The sequence below is a fragment of the Arachis stenosperma genome, chromosome 6 (genome assembly GCF_014773155.1).
Source record: "Arachis stenosperma cultivar V10309 chromosome 6, arast.V10309.gnm1.PFL2, whole genome shotgun sequence".
Taxonomy (NCBI): Eukaryota; Viridiplantae; Streptophyta; class Magnoliopsida; order Fabales; family Fabaceae; genus Arachis; species Arachis stenosperma.
The window spans coordinates 30,667,840-30,679,168 of record NC_080382.1 but is presented as its reverse complement, the minus strand read 5'-3'; positions in this window follow the sequence as shown (position 1 = coordinate 30,679,168).

The window sequence follows — 11,329 nt, the reverse complement described above, 5'->3', positions numbered from 1 at the left end:
AATTCTGGCGTTAAACGCCGGGCTGGTGCCCATTTCTGGCGTTTAACGCCAGCTTCTTGCCCTTTTCTGGCGTTTAACGCCAGTCTGGTGCCCCTTTCTGGCGTTAAACACCCAGAATGGTGCCAGACTGGGCGTTAAACGCCCATTTGCTACCCTTACTGGCATTTAAAAAACACCAGCAAGGTCCCCTCCAGGGTGTGCTATTTTTCTTTCTGTTTTTCATTATGTTTTTGCTTTTTCAATTGATTTTGTGACTTCTCATGATCATCAACCTACAGAAAACATAAAATAACAAAGGAAAATAGATAAAATATAACATTGGGTTACCTCCCAACAAGCGCTTCTTTAATGTCAGTAGCTTGACAGAGGGCTCTTAATGAGCCTCACAGATACTCAGAGCAATGTTGGAATCTCCCAACACCAAACTTAGAGTTTGAATGTGGGGGTTCAACACCAAACTTAGAAGTTGGTTGTGGCCTCCCAACACCAAACTTAGAGTTTGACTGTGGAGGCTCTGTTTGACTCTGTTTTGAGAGAAGCTCTTCATGCTTCCTTTCCATGGTGACAGAGGGGTATCCTTGAGCCTTAAACACAAAGGATTCTTTATCCACTTGAATGATTAATTCTCCTCTGTCCACATCAATAACAGCCTTTGCTGTGGCTAGGAAGGGTCTACCAAGGATGATGGATTCATCCATGCACTTCCCAGTCTTTAGGACTATGAAATCAGCATGGATGTAATGGTCTTCAATCTTTACCAGAACATCCTCTACAAGTCCATAAGCTTGTTTTCTTGAATTGTCTGCCATCTCTAGTGAGATTCTTGCAGCTTGCACCTCAAAGATCCCTAGCTTCTCCATTACAGAGAGAGGCATGAGATTTACACTTGACCCTAGGTCACACAGAGCCTTCTTAAAGGTCATGTTGCCTATGGTACAAGGTATTGAAAACTTCCCAGGGTCCTGTCTCTTTTGAGGTAGTCTCTGCCTAGACAAGTCATCCAGTTCTTTGGTGAGCAAAGGAGGTTCGTTCTCCCAAGTCTCATTACCAAATAACTTGTCATTTAGCTTCATAATTGCTCCAAGGTATTTAGCAACTTGCTCTTTAGTGACATATTCATCCTCTTCAAAGGAAGAATACTCATCAAAGCTCATGAATGGCAGAAGTAAATCCATTGGAATCTCTATGGTCTCAGTGTGAGCCTCAGATTTCCATGGTTCCTCATTAGGGAACTCATTGGAGGCCAGTGGACGTCCATTGAGGTCTTCCTCAGTGGCGTTCGCTGCCTCTTCCTCCTCTCCTAGTTCGGCAATGTTGATGGCCTTATACTCTCCTTTTGGATTCTCTTCTGTATTGCTTGGAAGAGTACTAGGAGGGAGTTCAGTAATTTTCTTGCTCAGCTGTCCCACTTGTGCCTCCAAATTCCTAATGGAGGACCTTGTTTCAGTCATGAAACTTTGAGTGGTTTTGATTAGATCAGAGACCATGGTTGCTAAGTCAGAGTGGCTCTGCTTAGGATTCTCTGTCTGTTGCTGAGAAGATGATGGAAAAGGCTTGCCATTGCTAAACCTGTTTCTTCCACCATTATTATTATTGAAACCTTGTTGAGGTCTCTGTTGATCCTTCCATGAGAGATTTGGATGATTTCTCCATGAAGAATTATAGGTATTTCCATAGGGTTCTCTCATATAATTCACCTCTTCCATTGAAGGCTTCTCAGGATCATAAGCTTCTTCTTCAGATGAAGCATCCTTAGTACTGCCTGGTGCAGCTTGCATTCCAGACAGACTTTGAGAAATCAAATTGACTTGCTGAGTCAATATTTTGTTCTGAGCCAATATGGCATTCAGAGTATCAATCTCAAGAACTCCTTTCTTCTGATTTGTCCCATTATTCACAGGATTCCTTTCAGAAGTGTACATGAATTGGTTATTTACAACCATTTCAATTAGTTCTTGAGCTTCTGTAGGCGTCTTCTTCAGATGAAGAGATCCTCCAACAGAGCTGTCCAATGACATCTTAGATAGTTCAGAGAGACCATCATAGAAAATACTTATGATGCTCCATTCAGAAAGCATGTCAGAGGGACACTTTCTGATCAATTGTTTGTATCTTTCCCAAGCTTCATAGAGGGATTCTCCTTCCTTCTGTCTGAAGGTTTGGACTTCCACTCTAAGCTTACTCAATTTTTGAGGTGGAAAGAACTTTGCCAAGAAGGCATTGACTAGCTTTTCCCAAGAGTTTAGGCTTTCTTTAGGTTGTGAGTCCAACCATATCCTAGCTCTGTCTCTTACAGCAAAAGGGAATAGCATAAGTCTGTAGACCTCAGGGTCAACCCCATTAGTCTTGACAGTGTCACAGATTTACAAGAATTCAGCTAAAAACTGATGAGGATCTTCCAACGGAAGTCCATGGAACTTGCAATTCTTTTGCATTAGAGAAACTAATTGAGGCTTAAGCTCAAAGTTGTTTGCTCTAATGGCAGGAATAGAGATGCTTCTCCCATAGAAGTTGGGAGTAGGTGCAGTAAAGTCACCCAGCACTTTCCTTGCATTGTTGGTATTGTTGTTGTTTTCGGCTGCCATGGGTTCTTCTTGTTTGAAGATTTCTGTTAGGTCCTCTACAGAGAGTTGTGCCTTAACTTCTCTTAGCTTTTGCTTCAAGGTCCTTTCAGGTTCAGGGTCAGCCTCAACAAGAATGCTTCTGTCTTTGCTCCTGCTCATATGAAAGAGAAGAGAACAAGAAAATATGGAATCCTCTATGTCACAGTATAGAGATTCCTTGAGGTGTCAGAGGAAAAGAAAAATAGAAGGAAGAAGTAGAAGAATTCGAACTTATCAAGAGAGATAGAGTTCGAATTGTTCATTGAAGAATAGTGTTAGTCCATAAATAGAAGGATGTGAGAAGAGGGGAAGAAATTTTCGAAAATTAATTAAAAACATTTTAAAAACATTTTGAAAAATTGATTGATAATTTTTGAAAACTAAAAGTGGGAAAGAAATCAAGTGATTTTTGAAAAAGATTTTGAAATTAGAAATTAAAAAGATATGATTGAAAACTATTTTGAAAAAGATGTGATTAAAGAGATATGATTGAGAAGATATGATTTGAAAAAAAAAAGATTTGATTTTGAAAATTAATGACTTGGCTAACAAGAAAAGATATGATTCAAACATTAAACCTTTCTCAACAGAAAAGGCAACATACTTGAAATGTTGAATCAAATCATTAATTGATAGCAAGTATTTTTGAAAATGGAAAGAAATTGATTTTGAAAAAGATTTGATTGAAAAGATATGATTTGAAAAAGATTTGATTTTGAAAAAAAAAAATTTGAAAACTTGAAAAAAATTTGAATTGAAAACATAATCTTCCCTCTTGTGCCATCCTGGCGTTAAACGCCCAGAATGGTGCACATTCTGGCGTTTAACGCCCAAAGCACTACCCTTTTGGGCGTTAAATGCCCAGCCAGGCACCCTGGCTGGCGTTTAAAGACTAGTTTGCCCTTCTTCACTGGGCGTTTTGAATGCCCAGCTTTTTCTGTGTAATTCCTCTGCTGTATGTTCTGAATCTTCAATTCTCTGTACTATTGACTTGAAAAGACACAAATTAAAAATATTTTTGGATTTTTAATAATGAGGAATAATCAAAATGCAACTAAAATCAAATAACAATGCATGCAAGACACCAAACTTAGCAGTTTGTATACCATTGACACTAACAAAATGAGAATGCATATGAGAAACAACAAAACACTCAAGTCAAGAGAATTTAAAGATCAGAGCAATGAAATCATCAAGAACAACTTGAAGATCACTTAAGACACATGAATGAATACAAGAAGAACAGAAACATGCAATTGACACCAAACCTAACATGAGACACTAGACTCAACAAGAAACATACAATATTTTTGGTTTTTATGATTTTGTAATTTTTTTTTGGATTTTTCGAAAATTAAGTGGAAAAAAAATAAAGATATCAAAATTCTTAATGAGAATTCCAGGAATCATGCAATGTTAGTCTAAAGCTTTAGTCTAAAGAAATTAGACATGGCTAGCCAAGCTTCAGCAGGACATTGCATTCAAGAGCTAAATTGATGAGGATCAATCAGCTTTGGTGATGATAAGAACATCACCTTGAAACACTAGAATTCATTCTTAAGAACTATGAAAAAAATACCTAAGCTAAGCAACAAGATGAACCGTCAGTTGTCCAAACTCAACAATCCCCGACAACGGCGCCAAAAACTTGGTGTTGTTGCCGGATCAAAACTTGGTACTGTTATTGCAGGGAACAAATGCGAAACAGTAGTTAGGACATTTAATTCCCCGGTAATGGCGTCAAAAACTTGGTGCACGAAATTATGATCATCAATGGCGCCATCAACATGGTACGCTCAATTGCAATCTCAACTCTTTATCACAACTTCGCACAACTAACCAGCAAGTGCACTGTGTCGTCCAAGTAATAAACCTTACGCGAGTAAGGGTCGATCCCACGGAGATTGTTGGTATGAAGCAAGCTATGGTCATCTTGTAAATCTCAGTCAGGCAGATTCAAATGGTTATGGATGATATATGTATAAAGCATAAAGTAAAGATAGAGATACTTATGTAATTCATTGGTGAGAACTTCAGATAAGCGAATGGAGATGCTTTGTCCCTTCCGTCTCTCTGCTTTCCTACTGTCTTCATCCAATCCTTCTTACTCCTTTCCATGGCAAGCTGTATGTTGGGCATCACCGTTGTCAGTGGCTACAGTCCTGTCCTCTCAGTGAAAATGTTCAACGCACCCTGTCACGGCACGGCTAATCATCTGTCGGTTCTCAATCACGCCCAGCCTTCAGGAGTTTGAAGCTCGTCACAGTCATTCAATCATTGAATCCAACTCAAAATACCACAGACAAGGTTTAGACATTCCAGATTCTCTTGAATGCCGCCATCAATTCTAGCTTATACCACGAAGATTCCGATTAAGAAATCCAAGAGATAAACATTCAAGCCTTGTTTGCTTGTAGAACGGGAGTGGTTGTCAGGCACGCGTTCATAAGTGAGAATGATGATGAGCGTCACATAATCATCACATTCATCAAGTTCTTGAGTGCGAATGTATATCTTGGAATAAGAACAAGCTGAATTGAATAGAAGAACAATAGTAATTGCATTAATACTCGAGGTATAGCAGAGCTCCACACCTTAATCTATGGTGTGTAGAAACTCCACCGTTGAAAATACATAAGAACAAAAGTGATCATTGGCTTCGGCCCCAGAGAGGGAACCTGAAAAACCAAGATGATCTAAGAACTAGACGTCCAAAGATGAAAATACAATAGTAAAAGGTCCTATTTGTAGAGAACTAGTAGCCTAGGGTTTACAAAGATGAGTAAATGACATAAAAATCCACTTCCGAGCCCACTTGGTGTGTGCTTGGGCTGAGCATTGAAGCATTTTCGTGTAGAGACTTCTCTTGGAGTTAAACGCCAGCTTTTATGCCAGTTTGGGCGTTTAACTCCCATTCTTGTGCCAGTTCCGGCGTTTAACGCCGGGCAGTTTTGAGCTGATTTAGAACGCCGGTTTGGGCCATCAAATCTCGGGCAAAGTATGGACTATTATACATTACTGGAAAGCCCAGGATCTCTACTTTCCAACGCCATTAAGAGCGTGCCAATTAGGCTTCTGTAGCTCTATAAAATCCACTTCGAGTGCAGGGAAGTCAGAATCCAATAGCATCTGCAGTCCTTTTCAGCCTCTGAATCAGATTTTTGCTCAGGTCCCTCAATTTCAGCCAGAAAATACCTGAAATCATAGAAAAACACACAAACTCATAATAAAGTCCAGAAAAGTGAATTTTAACTAAAAACTAATAAAAATATACTAAAAACTAACTAAAACATACTAAAAACATACTAAAAACAATGCCAAAAAGCGTACAAATTATCCGCTCATCACCTATCTAGTAGGATCTAAAGTGATTGTGTACACTAACCATGCTGCTCTTAAATATCTACTCACAAAGCAAGATTCAAAACCCAGGCTCATAAGATGGGTGTTGCTTCTGTAAGAGTTTGATATAGAAATAAGAGACAGAAAAGGGACAGAGAATCAAGTAGCAGACCACCTGTATCGGATAGATCCAGTAGAAGGGATATCTCTCCCCCTCACCGAGATCTCTGAAACCTTTCTGGATGAGCAACTCTTTGCCATTCAGGAAGTGCCATGGTTTGCAGACATTGCAAACTATAAAGCTGCAAGATTTATTCCCAAGGAGTTCAGCAGGCAACAAAAGAAAAAACTACTTTCTGATGTAAAATACTACTTGTGGGATGAAACATATCTCTTTAAGAGATGCGCAGAGAGACTAATCCATAGGTGCGTGCCTAGAGAAGAGGCGCAGAAGATCGTGTGGCATTGCCATGGATCACAACATGGAGGACATTTCGGAGGTGAGCGAATAGCCACCAAAGTCCTCCAACGTGGCTTCTAATGGACTACAATCTATAGAGACTCCCGAGAGTTTGTACGTAACTGTGACAGTTGCCAGTGAGCTGGTAATCTGCCTCATGGTTACGCCATGCCTCAACAAGGGATCTTAGAGATTGAGTTGTTTGACGTATGGGGTATTGACTTTATGGAGCCTTTCCCACCATCATACTCAAACACTTACATTCTGGTAGCAGTAAACTATGTATCTAAATGGGTGGAAGCAATTGCTACACCCAAACGATACTAAGACAGTACTGAAGTTCCTCCAGAAACATATCTTTAGCAGATTTGGTGTCCCTAGAGCACTAATCAGTGATGGAGGTACTCATTTATGCAATAAATAGCTTTATAATGCCATGGTCCGATATGGAATTAGCCACAAGGTGACAACTCCATATCATCCACAGACCAATCGGCAAGCTGAAGTCTCTAATAGAGAACTAAAAAAAATCCTGGAAAGGACTGTAATTGCCCGTAGAAAGGATTGGGCAAAGAGCTTGGAGCATACTCTATGGGCATACAGAATAGCATTCAAGACTCCTATAGGAAATTCTCCATACCAGCTTGTGTATGGGAAGGCTTGTCACTTGCCGGTGGAACTGGAGCATAAGGCCTACTAGGCAACCAGATTCCTAAACCTTGATGCTAAATTAGCTGGAGAAAAAAAATTGCTCCAGCTGAATGAGCTAGAGGAATTCAGACTCAATGCTTTTAAAAATGCCAAAATTTACAAAGAGAAAGCAAAGAGATGGCATGATAAAAACCTGTCATCCAGGGTCTTTGAGCCAGGACAAAAGGTCCTACTGTTTAACTTTAGGCTCAGGCTATTCCCTGGGAAACTAAAATCCCGGTGGAGAGGACCATATGTGATTACAGGAGTGTCACCATATGGATATGTAGAGCTTCAGGATACTGACTCTGACAAAAAGTTCATTGTTAATGGACAGAGAGTCAAACATTATCTTGAAAGCAATTTTGAGCAAGAATGCTCAAAACTGAGACTAGATTAAAGCTCAGTAAGGTCTAGCTAAAGACAATAAAGAAGCGCTTGCTGGGAGGCAACCCAGCCATTACTGTAGTTTATTTGTTATTTAAATAATAATTATAGGAGTTAAATCAATTATCATCAGAACTAATTCTCATTTACAGGAGTTCACAGAGTTACAGAAGGATTTAGAGCAGAGAGCAGAGAAAAGAAGCTCACTGGCACGAAAACGCCAGTAAGAGGCACTTTCTGGCGTTTAACGCCCAGCCACGTCCCTGGCTGGGCGTTAAACGCACAAAACAAGCAGCAAATGGGCGTTAAACGCCCAAAACAAGCAACTTCTGGGCGTAAAACGCCAGAATGGGTGCCATTCTGGGCGTTTAACGCCAGAACTACAGCATCCTGGGCATTTAGAAAAACGCCCAGTGATAAAGACTTTCTGGTGTTTAACGCCAGCTAGGGTACTTGGCTGGGCGTTAAACGCCCAAAACAAGCAGCAATTGGGCGTTAAACGCCTAAAACAAGTAGCGTTTGCTCGTTTAACGCCAAGAACGTGGAGGGGAGATGATTTTGTTTTCCAACCCATTTTTTTATTTTTTATGTTTTCATCCATAATTTCTTGCATAAACATATTTCAAATCCTCATATTTCAATTTCAAATTAAATATATATATATATATATATATATATATATATATATATATATATATATAAAACTCTTATTCCTAAAAATCTTTTCTTCTTTTCAAATCTTTTTCAAAATTCATATATCTTTCTAATATCTTTTCAAATCTTTTTTTTTCAACTCATCATACTATCTTTTCAAATTTAGATTTATCTTTTTCAAAACTCTCTCATTTCTTTTCAATTTTAAAATTACATCTTTTGCATATCATAATTATCTTTTTACAAATCATATTTTCTATCATATCTTTTTCAAAAATTTTTGAACCCACCCCTTCCTTTTAAATTAACATTTGGCCACCCCCTCTCCTCCATAATTCGAATTTGGCTCTCCTCATTCTCCTCTCCTTTCCTTTCTTTTGCTTGAGGACAAGTAAACCTCTAAGTTTGGTGTGTTTTGCGTGATCACTGAGCTAAGACTCACTAAGATCATGGCTCCTAAGGGAAAACAAACCACTTCAAGAGGAAAGAAAGAGAATAATCCAAGACCACTTTGGAATCAAGAGAGGATCTTAACCAAGGAACATTCGGACCATTACCACAAAATAATGGGTCTAAGGTCAGTGATCCCGGAAGTTAAATTCGATCTGAAAGAAGACAAATATCCGGAGATTCAAGAGCAGATTTGAAACTGAGGCTGGGAAATTCTAGCTAATCCTGAGACAAAGGTGGGTAAAAATATGGTTCAAGAATTCTACTCAAATCTGTGGCAAACAGAGAGGCAGAGAATGACTGGAACCGCTTTCTATACCTTTCAAACCATGGTCAGAGGGAAGATGATTTACTTCCACCTTTATAAAATAAGAGAGGTCTTCAAGCTGCCTCAACTACAAGACGATCCAAAATCCTTTAATAGGAGAATGGTGTGTGATGATAAGCGCTTAGACCAAATTCTAGAGGACATATGGATCCCTGGAACCAAGTGGACAACCAGCACAAAAGGTGTTCCAAACCAACTCAAGAGAGGGGATCTCAAACCAGTTGCTAGGGGCTGGCTGGATTTCATTGGGCGTTCCATACTGCCTACCAGCAACCGTACCGAAGTCACTATCAAGAGAGCAGTGATGATCCATTGTATTATGCAAGGAAACAAAGTGGAGATTCATCAACTGATTTCTTGTGAGCTCTACACAATTGCAAATAAAAATTCTAAAGACGCCAAATTGGCTTACCCAAAATTGATTTCTCTGCTATGTAAAGAGGCTGGGGTGAAGATGGGAGTAGATGAGTTCATCACAGTCGAACATCCAATCACCATGAAGTCAATGGAGGGACAACAAGTACAAGAAAACTCCATCAAAAGGAGGGCACAGGAGTTCCTCCCAGAAATCCCTCAGATTGACTACTGGACCCGCCTAGAAGCATCTGTCACCAAGCTGTAAGAAACTATAGATCAACTCAAGGAAGAACAGCAGAATCAAAATTTTATGATTTGCAAACTGCTTAAGGAACAGGAGAAGTAAGGGCGTGAACTATAGGAGCTGAAGCGCCAGAAGCTTTCTCTTGAAGGTCCAGATAACCCACAAATTGAAGGAGCATCCATCTCCCAAAATAAAGGTTGTTGAGTCCTAATCTTAATTCTGTGATAACTTCTGCTATTAGAAATCTATCTTAAGAGTCATATGAGTAGTAGTAGTTCGTATTTTTATTTTTTATTTTTATCAACTCCAAGTAAGCTATAATTTATTTTTCTCATCATCATTAGACATGAATAAAATAGCAGATATTTTTAGAATAAGGAGGCAATTTTTTTTTTAATTCTTAATAAGAAAAATTCAAATTATTTATATGCGGTGGCAACACTTTTTGTCTTCTGAATGAATGCTTAAACAGTGCATATTTTTGATCTTGTTGTTTATGAATGTTAAAACTGTTGGCTCTTAAAAGAATGATGAAAAAGAGAAATATTATTGATAATCAGAAAAATCATAAGATTGATTCTTGAAGCAAGAAAAGGCAGTGAAAAAAAGGCAAAAAAAGAGAAAAAAAGAAAAAAAAAGTCAATAGCCTTTAAAACCAAAAGGCAAGGGTAAAAAGGATCCAAGGCTTTGAGCATCAATGGATAGGAGAGCCTAAAGGAATAAAATCCTGGCCTAAGCGGTTGAACCCAGCTGTCCCTAACAATGTGCTTGTGGCATGTAGGTCCAAGTGAAAAGCTTGAGACTGAGTGGTTAAAGTCGTTATCCAAAAGAGTGCGCTTAAGAACTCTGGACACCTATAATTGGGGACTTTAGCAAAGTTGAGTCACAATTTGAAAAGGTTCACCCAGTTATGTGTCTGTGGCATTTATATATCCGGTGGTAATACTGGAAGACAAAGTGCTTAGGGCCAGGACTAAGACTCATAAAAGTAGCTGTGTTTAAGAATCAACATACCAAACTAGGAGAATCAATAACACTATCTGAATTCTGAGTTCCTATGGATGCCAATCATTCTAAACTTCAAAGGATGAAGTGAGATGCCAAAACTGTTCAGAAGCAAAAAGCTACTAGCCTCGCTCATTTAATTAGAATTGAGCTTCATGTAAAACTCTGAAATTGCCTCTTAATCTTCTTGCTATCCTATTTTGTTTATCTAGTTGCTTGGGGACAAGCAACATTTTAAGTTTGGTGTTGTGATGAGCGGATATCTTATACGCTTTTTGGGGGTGTTTTAATATAGTTTTTAGTAGGATCTAGCCACTTTTTAGTGTATTTTTATTAGTTTTTATGCAAAAATCATATTTCTAGACTTTACTATGAGTTTATGTATTTTTCTGTGATTTTAGGTATTTTCTAGCTGAAATTGAGGGACGTGAGCAAAAATCTGATTCAGAGGCTGATAAAGGATTGCTGATGCTGTTGAATTCTGACCTCCCTGCACTCGAAGTGGAATTTTTGGAGCTACAAAAATCCAAATGGGGCGCTCTCAATTGCGTTAGAAGATATACATCCAGGGATTTCCAGAAATAGATAATAGTCTATACTTTGCCAAATTTTAGACGACGCAAACTGGCGTTCAACGCCAGCTTTCTGCCCTATTCTGGCGCCAAACGCCACTAACAAGTTACAAACTAGAGTTAAACGCCAAAAGCAGGTTACAAACTGGCGTTAAACTCCAAGAATAGCCTATACATGTGAAAGCTTCAATGCTCAGCCCCAGCACACACCAAGTGAGCTCCAGGAGTGGATTTCTG